Here is a 20,625-nt window from a genome sequence, read left to right as displayed (position 1 = left end):
AGTTGTACAAAGGAGTGAAGTACTAGTATCCAAAAATCTAAACATTAATAACCCATCCAGAATTTACAATGGCGATGAATCTGGATTTCGAATTTGCCCAGAAACAGGCAAATTTTTTGGTGAAAAAGGCCGAATGTTTATTCTGTAGAAAAAGGATCACCTAAATAAAACATTACTCTAGGCGTTTAGAAAATTGCACCAGTAGGTATACCGGATAACTTTTTTACGTAGTTGACGAGCTTCATAAACAACAATCAGGTTAGAAAGGCACTCCTAACCTAACCTAACCTAACTGCTTTTTCATCTATTTTAGATTCAGCTTCTAGTGGTACAAGATGGACAGATAATAGCATTAATTCAGATATGCCTGTTGTACTAAATATAGTACAGCAATAAAATACTGATTTACGCACATAGATGCCGTGGCTTTATTGCCAGTGTTGACATACCCGTTGAGCTGTTCACGTGTTCGTTTTGAATTTCGGAGCAAAAAGACGGTCGTGATACATTTAAAAAGTGTCGAGAAATTGAAAAATGGACGATTATACCGTACGTTTCACAAAGCATGTAAACTTTATGGTCTTAAAATGATGTATAAACATAATGTTAGTCATTTATTGCGTAGCTAAAATAGGTATTTTTACGATACGTATCACAGGCATATTCGGTTATTTCATTTTGGTTGTTTTTCAAGGTCATATTTTCTGGCGTACAAAATATAGTACGCGATCAAAACATTGGGCTCTACAGAATATCTGTTAGGGGAAGAAATGGTATTTCCCACTTTTTGCCCATTGTATTGATTTAGCCATCCAAAACGCATGGCATTTGCATAAAAAATCTGGTGGCGAAATGGATCATTTAACATTCAGAAGAAGAACTGCTACGGCTTTGCTATCACAAAACAAAAAACCGGAATCATTCTGAAGACCATCTGCATTTGAAAATCTTGATACAAGATACGATCGTCAAGATCACCATGTCCATGTAAAATCTTTTATTCAATATCACACAAAGTAATATATTTTAATCTGGTATTTACCTAGCGTACTATATATAGTACACCATTTTTTTTTTTGGTAAGAATGAAGTTTTCTGTATAAAACATGGTTTAACTAATTATATTTACGACATATTTGAGAACGTTTTTTTTTTATTTGGCTACTTTGAGTTTAGGCATATCTGGGTTAAGCTATTATTGTCATAATATTCTGATCATTTGCGCTACTTTAAATCGGGCAAAAAAAGTACTAAGACAGTTTGGCAGATGGTGGCAAAAACATTTCCGTAAAGGGATATAACTTTACTAGCGACCAGTGCGATATAAAGTTTAGGAATCTTAAAAAACATGCAAAAGGATAAAGGACAACAACAACCGAAGTGGAGCAGGGTCAATTAATTAGCCACATTTTAATAAATTTGAAGACATTTTTGGCAAGGATGCTGATGTCTAGCTAGTAATTTAAATGGTGTTGTAAAGCCACAAAGCTCTACTGAAGGCTCAACGGATTCCTGTACTCCAGAGGTAATTTTATAAATTTACAATATATTTCTCTCATGCAATTACTTACTGCCATTACCCGCTAACGAGTATTTGACACGCATCAGAAGGTGGTTACTCAAGGCATTTTCTTTCATGAGCTTTTCTGTGACCGAAAAGCCCGATACGTGATGTTATCTCTCTTCCGCACTCCGGACATTTCTCATGCATATTAATTCATGTAGAAATGCTAATTTGTATAATCTTTTTAAGCTTGTCTTTTTTTGCTAATTGACTCAGTCGTAAGTCGTTTTTTCTGTTATACAATTTTAAAATTTTAATGCCTTTTTTATTTATACATTTTAGAAACTGTCCTGATGATGGGAATAAAATTCTCGAAAGCTTGACAAATTTGAAAAAGTAGTTTTATTAGCCTATGTGGTGATTATTGACTGCATCCTCACTTAAATTTTGAGTTTTTTCTTAACTTAGTCAGTCACGACTAACCTGCTATTTTTGAAATAGGAATGGAGTTTTTTCAAGACATCAAACACCAATATGGACCAACTGCGGCAAATTTATTAAAGGCATGGTCTAAGAACAACAACAAGATGGCGGCTTTGCACAATAGGAGAACTTTTTTATTGAAATGTAGACAGTATCAAGTTTTTCCCAATCACATAATGCATGGACTGAACAACATCAACCAACTAATTGATCATACCAGAGGAAATACAGGGCAGAGGATACAAGGATTCAATTTCACAGGTTAAGAAAAAACATTCTTAATTTAGAAATTAAAATTACTTTTAGTCGTTTGAATGAGTTGTCAAATAATACGGACCACATTATGATTTCTTTAAAAAAGATTTTACCGGTGTGGTTGTTGGATGAGTTTGGTACCAGGCAGAAGGTTTTTTATGAAAAAAAGTTCAATAAGTTAAAGAGATTAAATCGAGAAAAGTTAAGTAAATTAGAAGTCAATCATTTTCTTAAGATTAAAGTACAGGATAAATGGTTAAGAAATTTAACGGATATCATAATTCCTGATGATTTTAAAAGACTACTGTCTCTTGGTCCCAAATTCGGGTTGTGCCCATCAATTTCTGATATTAATTTGCCTAAATTGTTAGCTGATTTGGAATCTATGGTGTCTGTGTTGGGTGATAGCTCCAAAGACTCTTATCGTTCTCAATACACTAACGTTATTACTAATTATTTACATAAGAATGCTAGTCTTAACCACCATTTATTGTCAATTTTTTCAAAGGGCAAACAATTTATAAAAGAACATCCTGAATTATATATTGTTAAGAGTGATAAGGGCAACGTAACCGTTCTAATGAATAAGAATGATATATAGATGATGAGAGAGAGAGAGAGAAGAACGATATATAGATAGAATGATATATAGAATAATAAGATAGAAAGATGAATTGAAGACTAATAATAAATAATGAACTTCTTAATGATAACAGGTTTTATAAAGAAATTAAAAATAACCCAACAACCTTACAGGGCAAGGCTAATCAGTTGATAAGGAAGTTGAAGGCTCTTGAGTTTATTGAAGACACTGTGGCTAAAAAATGAGTAAATATAATTCCATTTCACCACGGTTATACACCTTACCGAAAATACATAAACCAATCTTCAGCATGAGGCCTATTGTGTCGACAATTGATTCACCGAACCAGTCTTTGGCTAATTTTCTGAAGGATATTTTAAACAGAGCTTACGATCATGACAATGAATTTTATGTTAGGGACTCCTTCTATTTTAGTAATTTTGTTAATGATTTTCAATTGCCTGATGGCTATGAGATATGCAGTTTTGATGTAGTGTCCTTATTCACAAATTTGTCTTTGACTACAGTAAAGGATTGTTTGATTAGATTGTATGGAATACATTATCCCAGTATTGTAATATGAGCTTAAAAATGTTCACAGACATTCTGGATTTCGTGTTTGAATCAAATTATTTTAAGTTTAATGATAAATTTTATAAACAGATTTTTGGTACACCAATGGGATCCACTTTATCACCAATTCTCGCCAATTTTGTTCTTGATGCACTCATTAGAACCTTATTAACACAAATAACTTTTGAGATACCATTTATTAAAAGATATGTTGATGATCTAATTCTGGCAGTCCCAAAAGAGAAAGCCACAGAAGCACTAAGGGTTTTTAATACATATGACCCACATTTACTACATAATCATTACATTATTATTATTTTATTTTCTTTTTTTTCTTTTTTTTTTCTTATGACAAATTAGCGCCCAACGGTCAATTTCTTTTGGCAGTGAGTATTGTAAACCAATATAGTTTTTTTAATTAGCGGCCAATGCTCATTTTTTTATTGGTCTAATTAGCTAACTCAATTAAATTTATTTTGTTTTTTTTCCTGTATTGTATGGTTTAAATTACGGAATAGTTGGTTGTTCTGTATATTTATTTTGGTATCTTTTGTTAATATATTTTGGCACAGTGTTGACTTGAACAGGTATTGCGAATATTTTTGATAATACAGTCTAATTTATTTTTTGCGCAATTTGATTATTTTTTTTCTTGGGTATATTTTTCAGGATATTATTGAATTTTTTTATGCTGATTTGATATTTATGTTGCTGCTGAGCTGGACACACTGGTGTTAGGTATATTACTTTGTTTGCGTAATTTTTTTAACAAGCAGTTTTATTTTTTTAAGCTGTTAGATTTATTCCAGCTTATTTTTTTTTTGATTATTTTGTGGGGGTCGGGATTGTGACTTCGTCACAATATTTAAATTTAGTTACGTGGTAACATTTGAAGGACTCTTTTTTTCTTGCGACTTAATATAGATTGATTTAGACTTAGATTTATTTTGACCATTTCATTATTGATTAATATTTTAGCTAGAGTTAATTTTGATCACTATAGCTAGCTTTATAGCTGATTTTTATTTTTTTAAGCTGTTAGATTTATTCCAGCTTATTTTTTTTGATTATTTTGTGGGGGTCGGGATTGTGACTTCGTCACAATATTTAAATTTAGTTACGTGGTAACATTTGAAGGACTCTTTTTTTTCTTGCGACTTAATATAGATTGATTTAGACTTAGATTTATTTTGACCATTTCATTATTAGGTCTTTGGATTTCTTGCAGATTAATAGAATTTTTGCAGATTTAAAGTAAATTTTAATTATAGTTTTTTTTTTTTTTGGAAATACTTCAGTATTTTTAATATATTTTAGTTTATTTAGCAGTTTCTTTGGACATTTAAGTTAGTAGTTTAGGTCATTGCTATTATATTTCTTTCTTTTTCTAAAATTTTCATTTAAATTTAAATACAATGGAAGTCAATCTATTATCTCATGCGGAACTTAAATATGAGTTATCGATCCGTGGATTACCTACAACCTGTAATTTTGCACAAAAGCGAACATCACTTAGAGAAGCTTTAAGACTAGAACGTGAAGGTCATGCACCAATGCCTACTACAACAAATTTTGATCCAGTCAGTGAACTTTGTATATGCAGAGCTAAACTATATGCCATAGGTAGAGATATCCAACGATTTGATACTGTCAATAAAGATAACGAATATAAAAGACTGAATTCTCAGTTAGTTCACTCAATTTCTAGATTAAGCAGAATATTTCCTGGTGTCGAACAAGATTGTAGTGTTAAGAAAGAATTACTAAACAAAGGTATGAAGTTGAAGGAGGATTTAGAAGTTGTATATAATGGTGGAATTTCTCAAGGAGGTGTACCTAGTATCAATGAGAATGTAGTTACCACAGACTTGATTAATGTGGACGATATGTTAACTGTACCTTTACAGAACTGTAATGATACATTTGAGTCATTGATAGATATGCCTTTAGCTGATTTTGAGCAACGCTCAAGGCTCATTCCTGAGATACAAGATAGACAACAACCGAGACTACCAGTAAGTTCACCAAATTATGTTCCTCCGCAACAAACTTCCAAAGTAACCGCCACTGCACTACAACCGAATTTTTCATCAGTACCTAGTACTGTTTTTAGGAATTCACATGTTAGATTTAGTGATCCTGTTGCGAATAGGTCTCATGTAGCAAATGCTAATGATCGCTAATGATGCTAATGATACCGTGATCAGACTTTGAGCCATCCTAATCCTGTTGTAAATTTAGCTGAACGATTAGAGAATTTCCTATTTTCACCTTTAAGTGGAGTATCCTCTACAATTTCTCAACCGATTCAGGAATATAATTATCGTCATTACGATATTGGAAGATGGAACTTAATGGTCAGTCTAGTCTAAATGATTTCTTAGAGAGACTCGAAAAACTTAAACGTTCTAGAGGCATTAGCAAGGATCAATTGCTTCGATCAGCACCGGAACTTTTGACTAGAGATGCTTTACTGTGGTACCGAACTAAGAGTTTTCTTGATTGGGATGATTTTGTTAGTCAATTAAAGGACGCATTCATGCCGTATGATTATGAAACTGGAATTTGGGATGAAATCAGACGCCGTACACCAGGGGCCCAAGAGAAAGTCATCAGTTTCATTGTGGCTCTAGAGAACCTGTTTAAAAAGTTACCAGTTTTATCGCCTGAATTACACCGATTTCAGATCATGAAGCGAAATTTACTTCCATACATTCAAAGCCGCTTAGCTACCCATGATATTGTAAGCATCCAAGACTTACTTAAATTTAGCCGTTATGTAGAAGAAACCGAGATAAGGATACAGAGATTTGGACCACCACCTACAAACTACCGTACAATTTTAGAACCTCAACTGGCATATCGTAAACCGAATATTAATATTTCTGCTGTAGAACAAGATATAGCACCTGTCAGTAACTATACATAGTCTTCTGAATTGTTGAACCTTTCTGAAGCGCCACCGAATGTAAATGTCATAAATTCAAGTCAGGCCAAGTGTTGGAATTGCCAAGAACATCGACACATCTTTTCGCAGTGCACTAAACATCGTTGAAAATTTTGTTTTAAATGTTGCACTGATAATGTAACTTTTAAGACTTGCCCGAAGTGTTCAAAAAACGAGCCCGGCGCAAGATGGATGGCCGAGTATCTTGTGACGCCTATCAGGCCGCTAACACGATAAAAATATTATCTCGCAATGCAGATTTAGATTATATTTTTGCCCATGCTAAAGGAGATGAACGAACGTATCTTGAAATTTCTATATATGGCACTACTATTTTAGGTTTATTGGATAGCAGATCTACAAGAACAATTTGAGCTTTTGAGTTGTGTTGTCGCAAATGGCGAATTCTGTGTTAGTATTGGCACAGTTACTCTACCTTTTAATTTGAGAGACCGACTAGCATTCATTAATGTATTGGTTGTACCTAGTTTACGACATCCACTGATTCTTGGAACGAATGAATGGAAATTTAGGGATCCACTAACACCTATTGCTCAAGTTACTGCCGTTCAGTCTTTGGATTCACTCACCCAGACTCAAAGACAACTCTTAGACGATATGTTACAGGAGTCACTTTCAGGCAGAAGAAGAATTTCATTTTTTTATTGGTCTAATTAGCTAACTCAATTAAATTTGATTTTTTTTATATGACACTGTGCCTAGGCTTGACCTTAAATGAGATTACACCCTGTATATTCCGTTAACAGTGCTGTGTGTTCGTTCAATCTCCCTCTCCGCGCCGTCCAGCATCGCTCTCTCCCCTCGCCCGCCACCTATCGCAACGCCAAGGCGCCGATGGAGAACCGCGATGTTTCTCGGTACGCTCTTATTTCGTTACGAGTGAAGTGCGTTGCGTTTGTACGTTTGTACGTTGAGTACTCGACGGGTGTCGTTCGAGATCAAGAGATCGTCTTATTTTAAGTGTTGTGAACATTAAAATGGTAAGTAATTTTAGTTGCAAGCTTAATTTTTCTGTTTATTGTCTTCAGCACAGCCTGTCCTACGGACGTGCTCAATGTTAATAATTTGATATTACTGCTCTGATTGAAATACTTATTGTGATTTGTACGATCATTTCTGCAAATTTTAATGAATTGTCAAGTCTTACCGGAGCTGGCAGCCTCCCGGCTACAGTTCACGGATCAACTTTTGGAGCCGTACGGGTCAAACTTTTGGGCCGTACAAGGCTGGCCGCACAAGTCATTGGTTTTAAATGGATGTCTGATCGATTTCTACAGAGTGGGCCCTTCTGATTGATTAAATTGTCACAGGTAGACCCGTCGTTGGGCTTAGTACCTCTTGGAGAGCTTTTCGAGAGGGAAGCAGAGAATGTTCAGGACAACCCTATTCTTAGTAGAATCAAAGAACTGGCAAAAGCTCATTTACCGGAAGGCTGGAAGTACTGGAAGGCGCGTGTGCTTTCAAAAAAGGACATATAGGAGAGGGATTAGATCCTCATTCTGAACAAATTACGATTTGCCTTACCAACTGTTGTTTTGGCCAGAGCCTTCTCTCCTAGTTGCTCTTCGTTATCTGAGAAGACTTATAGAGACATTAAGGTGAAGCTGCTGGACTAGCCCATTTGTATTGGCTTGATTATTGGAGCTTCCTTTTTAACGCCCCGTATAAGAGGATCCGCCTCCCAAAACGATTTGGTCTTGGCCGCAATAGCAGACTTGAAGCCTTTACTTCTTGGCCGAGAAGAAACTTCCAGAGAATTGGGCCGTGGTCATGAAGAACGAGGCGATGATGGCAATGTCAGACATGAACGAGGCAATGTCAGTGCAGTCTACATATTCTAGTTCAAAGTGAGCGAGTCGACTTGATAGGCTAGAACGAAGTTAGGCAGAGATAAAAAGTTTCTTAGAATCTTTACTAATCAAAATGCAGTCAGGAGATACACCGGAGTCTCAGAATGATGAGTCAGAATATTACTCGGAGGAGGATCAATCCTCAGGTGATGAGGAACGACTGCCAACCTCTCGTTCTCCCTTACGGTCAAGCCCTCCCTCACCCCAGTGGCACCCGCCTCCATCGCTTATGGATGACAAAGAATTTGACTTTGAACCAAAAACCGTTGAGCAAGAGCCTTCGATTCCACGTCCAAAACCTCATATTGCATCGCAGGGTATTAGTTGTCGGGCTTGGCGAGCTTTCATTTAAACAAATAAGGTACAATGAAGTCCAGAAGAAATTACAATCAGCCCCAGTTTTTAGTGCGCTTAAAGTTAATCCGGCTGTATCAAAAAATTCAAATACAACCTCCACTCAGTCTCAAGAGCATTTAGCTAAGATGGATCAAGCTCTGGGTAGTATCGTGCATGGCCTTCTTCTACAAAGAGAGGCCTTAAATAACTGTGTAAAGGATCTGTCAAATAAGTATCCTGCTTTAAAGCAAGAAATTTTGGGTACCTTCTCAGCTGGATCGTCATTCAGATCAATCTCAAATGACTTGCTTCAGTATGTGTGTGGACGTCGTGCAGAGGTGATTGAACAAAGGCGTAATTCTTCTTTACCGAAGGAAGAATATCGAGCGACTCTTCTCAACTCAATTCCCCCATCGGCTACTCACCTTTTTTGTGATGATAAACTTGCAGAGCTCCTGAAACAGCCGGTGGAGAATCAGTTTTTTCGTCCTGTCACAAGAAAACCCATCTTTACCAAGAAATCTAATCATGAATATGCGGCCAGATCCTCGTACAAAACAAAATCATCGATACCCATTAATCGCCCAGAGAGAAGTCATCACTCAAAATCTTCCGGAGAAGGAAAAGCTACCCTCAACAACAACATTCTTCGGCGAAAAAAAACTTTTATTTATTTCATACCTTTGCATTATTAACTAAACTTACATTTCACAGTATGCCCCTTCACGCCGTCAGAAGCCAAAAACCTCTCATTTAAGGTCAAGCCTTGGCACCCACTATAAAATATATCATTTTTATCCCTTCGGGGGAAAACGTTTGCTATTTTTGTGCGCCATTTCAATATTGGTTTTGGAAACCCTACGCAAGATGTATGCAGTGTATGTACCCGTTTAAAAAATACGATTGGATCCACAAGGATGCAGCGTTAAAATTAACTTCTATTACTCAACTGTGGTGCCAAACTCATAAAATGAGAGCGAGACCATTCCACAGTTTTTTGAAAGAAAATCCGGAGAACAGCTTTACAGTATGTTTCGACTAGCAGCAAGTCCATGCTCTGCCTAAAATGAACATAGGGGAAGCATTTTATTTGCGACAACTCGCTTTATACAACTTTTCTATAACAGAACCTAGTACAAGGTGTCCTTACTTCTATACATGGACAGAGGATCAAGCCAAAAGGGGTCCTAATAAGATAGGATCAGCCTATTTCCTGACGAATCGGGAATTTTCGGAGAGCTGTAAATTGGTTAGACTGTTTGCCGACGGATGCGGAGGCCAGAATAAAAATTCTTTTATTATCCACATGTTGATGTTTTGGCTTTCCAACAAGGCACCTAAACATATTCAGGATTAATGTTGTATTTTCAGGTGTGAGGGCATTCTTATCTACTGCGGACAGAGCATTTGATCGGATAGAGATCTGCAGGAAGCGTTCTAAAATCACCACAAAGGAAGAACCCTGGAATATCTTTAGAGAAGTTGGGAATGTTCAAATGCTAAGACAAAATTGGGACGTATTGGATTGGAAGGATTTTTCTGGTTAAAAATTTAAGAAAGTCGATGGTATACAGGAAGTTAAGCGAGTCCATTTAAAAAGGTTTGGTGACAAGTGTTTGACGAAATTAGAAATTTTCTACAGAACAGACAACGACAAACAATATCAGAGCTACTTGAAACGAGGTGTGAAATTGAACCGGCCTAAACAAATTGAACTGTGCAATGGCATTAAGAAGGTCAAGCTAGAAAACGTCGAAACTTTGTTGAAACATTACCAAGAAAAATGGGAAGATAATGAAACCTTTGTCTGGTACAAGAACCTACTAGATGAACATCTAAGACATCAAACAGGGGACGAGGACAACGTAGAAGAGGAATCTAACGGTCCAGATCCCGAGTTGTGTAATTGTGCAGAGGAAGATATCGGCTTGAAAATATAGGAACTATAATAAGTAAAGTTAAAAGAAAAATTATGTATTTAAGTTTTTGAATCATTTTATTTCAATAAAACATTTGGTTCCAGATATTTTTTTAAAAGCTATTTTGGTTTTCCAAAACGCAGTTTTAAATGATATGGAAAATCAAAACGCAGTTTTTGGTTTATATTTTTCGTTTAATTCAACAACGTACGGCATGGACTTTTATAGGTAAATGTACTTATTTTGATGATTTTTAAATTTAAAATGGTGTATTTGGTTCAGCATTCTACTTTTCTATATACGCACATTAATAAAGCTGCTTTATCTCAAAATGATAAAATTTCAAAAACTGCGGTTTGCAGATCACCTCCTCAAATGTTGTTTCTACATATAAATTGGAGAAGAAGGTGAAGAAGCATAACATATGAATTGGAGAAGAAGAGGCGCACCTTTCAAAGTAAGACAACTTGGCAGACAACTTTTCCATGACTCTTTTATGATGAGGATATCGATAAAGTGTTTTGCAAAATATGTAAAGAAACTACGTCTAGCGGCGTTTCTGTGCCGAAAAATCATCAAGAAATGATGATTCCATTAAGGCCTTCAATCAAAATGGATTTTCATCATGGAATAAAGCGTTAGAAATATTTAAAAAGCACGAAATGTCTGGCGTTCACTCTTTTGTGTGTACTACATAAAGCCAATTTTGAACGTGGCGTCAATGTACATTCCATGTTATTTATGTACATTTCATGTTACCAAAAAGTAAACTTGCAAAACAGCTAGAACCGCCCTTCTAAAAATTATTTCCAATCTTTGTTTCCTAATGACCGGAGATATTGTCATAAGTCTTGCAACACATAAGCCTACTTGCAATCTTGTCTACGCAGAGAAGCAGTACAAGTTCTTGACTCATTAGAAAGTTGTGAAGGCAATTACGATAAGGCGTTAGATTTATTACAAGAAATATACGAGAACAAACGCGTTTTAATTCACAATCACGTTAAAAATGTATTCGATATGCAGCCCGTGGCTAAAAAATCTCACGAAGCATTACGTAAACTAATCGACGTCGTAGTAAAAAATATTTAAGCGTTAACAAGTCTTGAAGAACCCGTTGAACATTAGGATACACTATTAATATATATATAGTATCATTAAAATTAGATTCACATACGTGAAAAGAATAGGTAATTTCGAATAACAAAATTTCTGCAGTTTCTATATAACAAATGACTAGTTCTAGAAACTATAGATCATAAACAGCAAACAACGACACCTAATTTTAAATAACGCACCTTAGCACATCTCAGCTCAAACGATATCACACCATCCAGTAATGGCATTCATAGATCATTACAAACACACATAGCAGATTTACATAACTGGTTTTCCCACTGGAAAATCAAAGTAAATGCCTCGAAAACTCACTCACTGTTCGTCACGGAACGACTAAAGCGTCAAGCTCCTCCCCCGCCGCTTGTCGTGGGCGATGAAGAGATTGCTTGGGATCTACCGCCAAGTACCTTGGAATCAAGAGGCTCTCTTGAAAACAGCACATTACAAACAAAATCGCCTCGGCTCGTGCAATTTATGCCAGTCTTCGTGGCCTCTTCTGTAAACGTAGTTCTCTTTCTCTGAGTAACAAAGTTTTACTGTTCAAAACAATAATCCGTCCCCAAATATTGTACGCCTCGACGGTTTGGTCCAGAGCATGCAAATTCCAAGTCAGCAGAATTCAAATCTGCGAGAATAAAACCCTGCTTTATATGACCGGTTCTCTCTGGTATATTCGCAAAACCGACATACGAAATGATCTTCACATTGACCCTGTATCAAAATATATTAGAGATCGTGCTCTCAAAATGTTTGGGGGCATCTCTAATATACAAAATACAACCGTCGACATATTCTACTACAATCCCGAAGAATACTTGAATATGAAGTACCGGCCATCGCCATCTGAAAACTATTCTTCTGGACACATACTTTCCAGTCGCACCCTCTTTTTCTCATAAAATAATCATGCTTTAGAACACCCCGCGCTTCGACCCTTTTTCTCTACATATCATACAACCCCGATTATATAGCTGCCAATATCACTGGTTCTCTGCAATCCAACGAAGAGATTTTTAGTGGGTAATAGCAGACTGAGTCCACACAGCCACAGGAGTCTTCCCTCTGTTCGAGGATTAGCCCATGCAGTCTGTAAAATATTTTTTCCACCTCCGAAACAAAAAAAAATCCCGCTTGCATATGGTATATCGTTCCACGTCCATAGAAGACGTCCAGACACGATTAAAAAAGATATTTTAATTTCTAACAAGTGGGGAATTTTCGAAGTTGAAAAATGCCATAAGCACACGACTGAATTTTTATTTCTCATAGATGAGATACCATTTTTGCTTCTATACACAATACATAGTTGTAAGTGAAATAAATTATCCGTCTCGTTAGAGCTAGCCGGTGAAAAAAGTAAAATTAAATAAAATAAAGGAGACCGATAATATGGCACCCAATATGTGTGGCCTGAATAGAACCGCAACATATACGGTATAGTGTGACTTTAATTCAAATATAGAAAATACTGTATTTTATTTAGTTTCAAGTATGTATGTTTTGAATAAGACTGATTCTTTCAATGTCTCCCTGTGCCTACCTATGTTTGAAAATATATTTGTTTTGACCTTGTTAAATACAAAACCAATTTTCTCGCATTTAGACATAGTTAGTTTCAACAAATTTTAGGTAAAATATTCCTAGAATTGAGTATCCTTATCATTGAAAACATTCCTGACACGATATTTTGAGTTTTGAGAATCGGTTTGACGATGGGCTACGCTGATAGTGACGGTGGGGAAGTTTTTGATTCCTTTGAGACCCTAGCTGAAACAGAAGTTCAACATTTCCCTCCAATACATCATCCAACGCAATATCTATATCAAGATACACCAGAAAATTATGTAAATCAAAATTATAACTTTCAAGAACGTAAACATGTTGCAAGTCATCCAATCCAGCATTTTTCACATTCTGAGACAGCTTTCGAAGTACCTCCTAGGGATAATTATACTCCATTCATCAATAAGTGTCAATTTCAACAACATCGTCATGAACAAAATTATAAGTTTCATCATACAAGCCCTATCGAGACCAGTCCTCCAAAAATCAACATAACCACAAACTAGCCCACCAGAATACCCTCAAAATCATCAGGATATGTAAAGAGAATTTTTATCCGCAGTTCAAATGATAGTTCAAAACTTCCCCAAGAAAGAAATAATTTATCCTAGATTTACTGGGAACGAGTCTGAAGATCCTACCATTTTTCTGAAGAATCTAGAAGAATTATTTTTTCAAGAACGTGTCATCAAAGAACGAACAAATATTTCTGCTTCACTCTTAAAAGGCCCAACAGTGGTATCAACCCTACAAGCATCTTGCCTCATCCTGGGAAATGTTTAAGTCACAGTTCCTGGATGCATTCAGTAACGCTGCACTTATTGCTCACCTCACAACTCAATTGTACGGAGAAAACTAACGAATCAGCCATCGTATTTATTACCAAGAAACAAGAATTATTATTCTATAGACTGATACCTCAAGCATCCGAACTATACCTTATTAACATTATAATTGAACAATTAGTGCCAGATATTCGATCCAAACTAAGAGGACTCAAATTTAACACTATACAAGTTGTAACATCAATAGAAAAAGACCTAACACTTCTTCAAGTACCGTCTCCTAACGGAGGTTGGCTATTATCATGGCTATATTGTATAACCCCATCTGGACATAATTTTCTGTAAAAGTGCTATTTTATAACTAAACTAACTGTATAACTTAATTTTGTACCAAACCAAACCAAACTACAGCTGCAAAACTTTGAGCTATTTTTTTTCTGGGTATATTTGAAAATTTAACTCAGATACATTTTCTAGTTTGAAAGATATATGAAATTTTATCAGCTTTTCCAATTGAAAATACAGGTTTCTACAAATATCTTAACTTTTTGCACACTAACTTTAATCATTTTCGCTTTTAGGTATTTTCGTTCTTTTTTAAAAATAAATTCAGATTGATTCAGAACTGATTAAAAATATTTTATTCTAAAAATTTAATAATACAAATAAATATATTTAAAAACATATTTCGACGATGTCAATGCAATACCTCGTATCTCCAATTTGGGTCAAAATAAGTTAATGATTGAACATGAGAGAACCTCTACTAATACTATTAAATACTTAAATACTCTAATACTATTAAAAACGACATTTGAATGTCCCGCGTCGACGTTATTCGCCAAACATCGGAAAATTACGTGCAATACCTCGTATCTACATCATAATGGCGTCTTTTGTGACAAGCGGGTGAATATGAAGAAAGAAGAATGAAAGGAAAGGCTTTTACAGGATTTAGATGACCAAGAAACCAAAAAAGGACGTTTCAAGATGTTGAAAGAGATGAAAGAAGGTTGGGCGTAAGATGTACTTCCGAGGTCTGTAGAAAGTCCAGCAAAAGGAAATGTAGTAAAATAACAGAAGCAACAAGAAAGCAAATATTTGCAGTTTTTTGGAATGAGTTAAATTGGGAACAAAGAAAAGCTTATATTGCGAATACGAAGAAGAAAAGCTTATATTACAAAGACACAAAGAAAAACAAAAGATGACGATAAAATAATATCGATTAAATGGAGGCGAAACAAGTATACCTGTGTGTAAAAATATGTTCCTAAAAACGTTAGGCCTTAAAGAGTGGAGTGTCAAAAGCTGGGTCGAAAAGTCTCGATATGGAATATTGCCCAATGCAATAAATACTGATGCACGTTTTTCACCTAGAGCAACTCAGAACGACAATATCATTATATACATTATATTTTTTGGACAAATTACCCAACTTCCTAGCCACTATTGTCGCAAGGACACAAAAAAATTGTATTTGGAGCAAGATTTCTGTACCTACTCAGATTTATACAAGGCACTCCGAAGAAGATTTTGTGCCACCTGCAACTAAAAATACCCTTATTAAGTGGGTTCAGAAAATGAATATTGGTATCTTTAAACCACGGAAAGATCTATGTGATACATGTGTCGAATTTGAAAGTGGAAATTTAAGTCAAGAAGAATGGGAAAAAACATAGAAAAGATAAGGAAAGAGCTCAAAAGGAGAAGTCAACTGATAAAGAAAAAGCTAATAACAATTTGATCCATGTAGTTACAGTCGACTTGCAAGCAGTTAAAACATGCCCTTATCTATAAGCAAGCTCACTGTGCTTTAAAACCAAACTGGTTTGTCACAACTATACGGTGTATGATTTAAGCACACATCATTGTTCTTGCTATTGGTTCAGCGAAACTGACGCCGACCTACAAGCATCGAAATTTGCTTCTTTAATAGTGGACTACTTGAAAAGAAAGTATTTGCAAGATCCTGAAAGTAAAAAAGACATTGTAATATATTCTGATGGGTGCACCTATCAGAATAGAAAGAGTACTTTGGCAAACGCTTTGCTTAGTTTATCACTTCAGTATAAAATATCAAATTTTTTTTAGATAGCAAGCTTAGTGTTTTTTTAATTAATATTCAGTCCTTAAGACATAAAACGGATGAATTATATATTTTATTAGAAGAGCTAAATCGCCCAATTGCTCTCCTGCCCACATTATCTAAGATCATTGAAAGATTGGTTAAAAAAAGGTTTCTATCTTTCTACGTTTACCCAATTTGCGTTCGTACTCGAGATTCACGGCCGGCTAGTCGGCTGGTCAGGCAGTACGCAGTTGCAGTTGTGTCGTGACAGACTAGGAATACGACGCGAGGAGTGCCGAGTATTTATTATTTTCATTTTAAGTGTTTACCTTCACTTGAGGTAACATTTAAAATAAAAATACTTAAATATTTATTATTTGAGTGTGATTACAAGCAAAAACTAAAAATAAATAAATTCTCTAAACCCAAAAAAAAACTAAAATATTACTCTAAATAAAAAAAAAGTTATAACAAGTGTTCAAAAAAAACACCTTCTTGTGCTAGACAGAAGCCTAGGCGGTCGGAAAATCCCCGTCTGACATTGCCTAACATGTTAGGGCTAATAGTTTGGAAAGCCTCTCGTATTTTTACTTGAAGCTCATCCAGATTATTAGCGCTATTATGACCAAACACTTTGGATTTTACATAATCCCACAAAAATAAATCATTGGGAGAAAGATCTGGTGATCTAGCGGGCCACAAAATAGTTCCATATCCACTAATTAAACGGTTGGGAAAAGTATTGTCCAAATATTCTTGAACAATACGGGCATTGTGGGCGGGGCAACCGTCTTGTTGAAACCAGACATTGTGAAATCTTTCTCCCAATAACTCACGAATTCTAGGGACAATCTGCTGTTGTGACAAGTCCAAATACTTTGCAACAGTTAAATTACCCTCTATAAAAGTGGACCAATCATATGCTCCCCTACAAAACCACCCCAAACATTTAGCTTGTGAGGATATTGCGTGCGTACCCCAAAATATCTGTGCAAATTTTCCCGAGACCAATATCGTACTTGTGTAGGGTTATAACGACTTAATAAAGGGAAACTTGATTCGTCGGTGAAAACTATACACCGAATAAAGTTTTCATTTAAATTTGCCTTTTCCATTACAGATTCACAAAACACCATACGCCGAAATTGGTTTTCATGGAAAATTTCTTGAGTTTTGCGCGCTTTATACGATGGGTTTAAGGACTCTTAACCGTACTAGGTGAAGAATTTGTTACCTCAGCAATTTGATTACTTGAAAACGTGTGATTTTGATCCGCGGTAGCACAAATGAACACTTGCTTTAACTCCTGTTCTTCATTAATCAACACATCAGGCTTTTTGTGTTTTTGTGGGGACACGCACCCATGTGTTTCAGAATTATTAATAACTCTTGATATAGTAGGTAAAAATGGAATTGGCCTGTTTACAAAAGTTTGTGGAAAAATTGTTTGTATATACCGATAAGACCTATTTTGGAAATACCATTTTGCAATTTGAATTTTCTCACGAACTTCGTAAATATCCATTATTTTACTTAAAAAATAAATTTTACACGAGAACTGTCGCAAGAATCTATGTATTCGTTTTGGCTATTAAAACACGAATAAATACAAATTCTGAAACATTCTTATCACATATCTACCTATTTTTGTTTTATCGCATTTTTTCGCCTGCTTTTTATCCGGCGGACGGGTATACGCTAATTCGTCCGGTTCTGCCTATGTTACTACTACGGTGGTCCGGTCTGTATATGTCGTTCTAATAACCAGAATAATAATTTTTCAATACAAAAAAGGTTTTTGATTTAATCTCATTGTTTATATTGCTGGCTTGAAACTTTATATTGAAGAAATAAAATATCATCTTGGACTTACATTGTTTTTAATTTTTAAATTATACATAACGTTTTGGTCAGATATATCACTATTATAAAATGTTAACTGTTCACACTTCCTATTAGTCAGTCTAACATTTGAGCGAAACATGCTTAATTTAAAAGTTAAAGACAATGCCAGTCCAAGAAGATGTTTTATTTTATAAGTCGCCATTGTCTCCCATTTTCATTCATATTAAAAGACATCTTAAGTACATCGTTAAAATATATCTTAAAGACGCCTTAAGAACATCTTTAAGACTGAAGACGTCTTAAAGATGTTAGGTTTTTTAACATCGGACGTTGGTAAGATGTCTTTAATACGTCTAAAGGCGAAAATAGACGTCTTTGAGATGTCAGTAATGTTGTAACAAGTTGTCTCATAGATGTCTTTAAATTATCTCTTTGTTAATCAAATCGGCGAAAGATTAGAAAATACAAATTGGAAAAAAAACTGAACTGGAAAATTGGAAAGAAACTCAAAATTATCTTTTGTTTCTGAAAAGTTATTAAAAAATAGCAAACATGTCCAAAGGTACACTCACAAAATATACGTTTTAAAAAATAGTATTTTTGGCAAAGCAGTGGTAGCCTAAAAATTATCAAAATTGCATCACCTCTTCACACTCTGTACATCATAGAAATCGTGACCTTTTACAAAATTTGCATCAACCTTTAATATTCCAAAAACCTCGACAAAATCGCTTAATTTGTTTAAAAGTTACCGCTGCGCTAGTTGAAAACGAGCAAAAAAATCATTAAAGCTTTTAATTTAGCGTTCAGTTTATAATTACCAATAATATCATGAAAATAGTTTATCTGCTATATAGTTTTTCTGATGTGACCCTTAATTACCAACAGACAGCCACTAATTACCAATAATTCACATGTCTTGTCAAATATTTAATACACAAACTTTTGATTTGACATAATATGCTTTTCAATAATTGGTGGTGGACAATGGAGAAACCATATGATAGTGGACCAACTATATTATCTGTGTGTATCTGTATTTATATTTATTTAGATGCATCTTTCCATGAAACAAATGAGTCCTTAGTGTCTAGAGAGTCTAGAATAGATGGGAATGATGAAAATTCGATCAGGAGACATCCTACCGGGATGGTAAGATTTGCTAATGCTAATAACAACCGTAAGTAACTTATGTGTCGCCTCTGTAAATATTATATTGAAGATCTTAGATTTAGAGAAAAATTTTAATGGGGTCAACAAGCTAAGGGAAGAAGTAAAGGAGATTAAAATGCTACTAAAACAGTCAAGAAATTCATTTGTTGCTCCTGGTTTGCCTGAAGACATTCCAATCCAATTTCCATTGACCACTGATGGCAGTTTTGAAGTGCTCGCGGAATATTTAAATATTCAAGAAAAAAGTACTGAAAACTGAAAAACTAAAACCGGCGGTATGTTAAAACGTTTAAGTATTTCTACAAATATTTTTTATTTTGTGCTCTACATCTATCCCTGACACTCTGCTGTCTATAGAAAATGCATTCTTTATAAAATTTGTACATCTTGAATATGGCAACCCTACTTTAGTGTATATTAATAAATAATATTTTCTTGCCTTTAGCTGTGTATTTTTTTCTAATTTTAAAAAATCGAAAGTAGAAAAAAAATAAAAAGTAAAAAGATTTTTTTTTATTTGTCGTAATGGGGGAAACAAAGCTCCACTCCCACAACCGGTTTCTGGGCCTATTATTCATCAGGTGCGCTATCCAGGAGGCGTATTTCCATAACATACCATGTAGAGAACATAAGGCCTCTAAGCTCCGCCTCCAAGCTTAGTTCAACATTGGATATGTCTTTAACGCGGTATATAATGGAATAGGATAATTAGCCAAATGTGGTATAGTATTGAGTTGACTTCTCAGCGTTACAACGTGGTACAGCGTTACAAAGTATTACGTATTACTACGTGAGCATTCTTAGTCACTTCATTAATTTTGCGTTGAATTAGCCAGTTTGCGACCGTTGCGAATTGTAAACATGCATCAAGATGGCTGACCAATGTACGTTAGAGATTATGTTAAAAAATATAAAACCTGAAGTAAAATTCTCGATGTGAATAGTGACTCAGCTTCACAAATGTCAACAAGTGGCTATTTACTGCGCTATAAGTAACGCTACACCTATATTTGTCGGTCCTCAAGAATTTAGGCAAGACAGTTTTGAAGCCTAACATGTTTTATTGAAAACAAATATGGAAAAAAAATACTAGGTTTAACACAAAAATAGAAAAGTAATCTGATGCTGGAAATATTAACACGGTTTAATAATAAAGTCACATGGAGAGCACCAGTTAAAACACTTCTCACCAATACTACAATGAACTGTAAAAAAGCAAGTATATTCAAGTACAACGAAGAGCTTTATCTAGAAGAACTTATGGTTCGCGTTTGCAAAAAAGTAGGCAATCAGAAAGGCCATCAGAAGAGAACAGACTAAAAAATAAAAATGGTGCTTGAGCAAAAATATTACAGAAAATTCCCCAAATGCTCGCTTAGTATTTTAATGTTTTAAGCTAAACATTGCATTCTAACAGTATTATTTTTCTTAAGTGTTAAAAAATTAATATAACATACATTATTTGATAAATAAATGTTATTTTTGTTGATATTTTGTATATTTTATACTTGTATTAATGTTTTTAATGTAATGATAAAGAATAGATTTTTTTACATAAATGAGTATTACTGTTTATGTTATAAAAAGTTACGGGGTCAGTA

The sequence above is a fragment of the Sitophilus oryzae genome, unplaced genomic scaffold (genome assembly GCF_002938485.1).
Source record: "Sitophilus oryzae breed Bouriz unplaced genomic scaffold, Soryzae_2.0 scaffold_2024_pilon_pilon, whole genome shotgun sequence".
NCBI lineage: Eukaryota > Metazoa > Arthropoda > Insecta > Coleoptera > Curculionidae > Sitophilus > Sitophilus oryzae.
Note: the sequence above shows the minus strand (reverse complement) of the source record.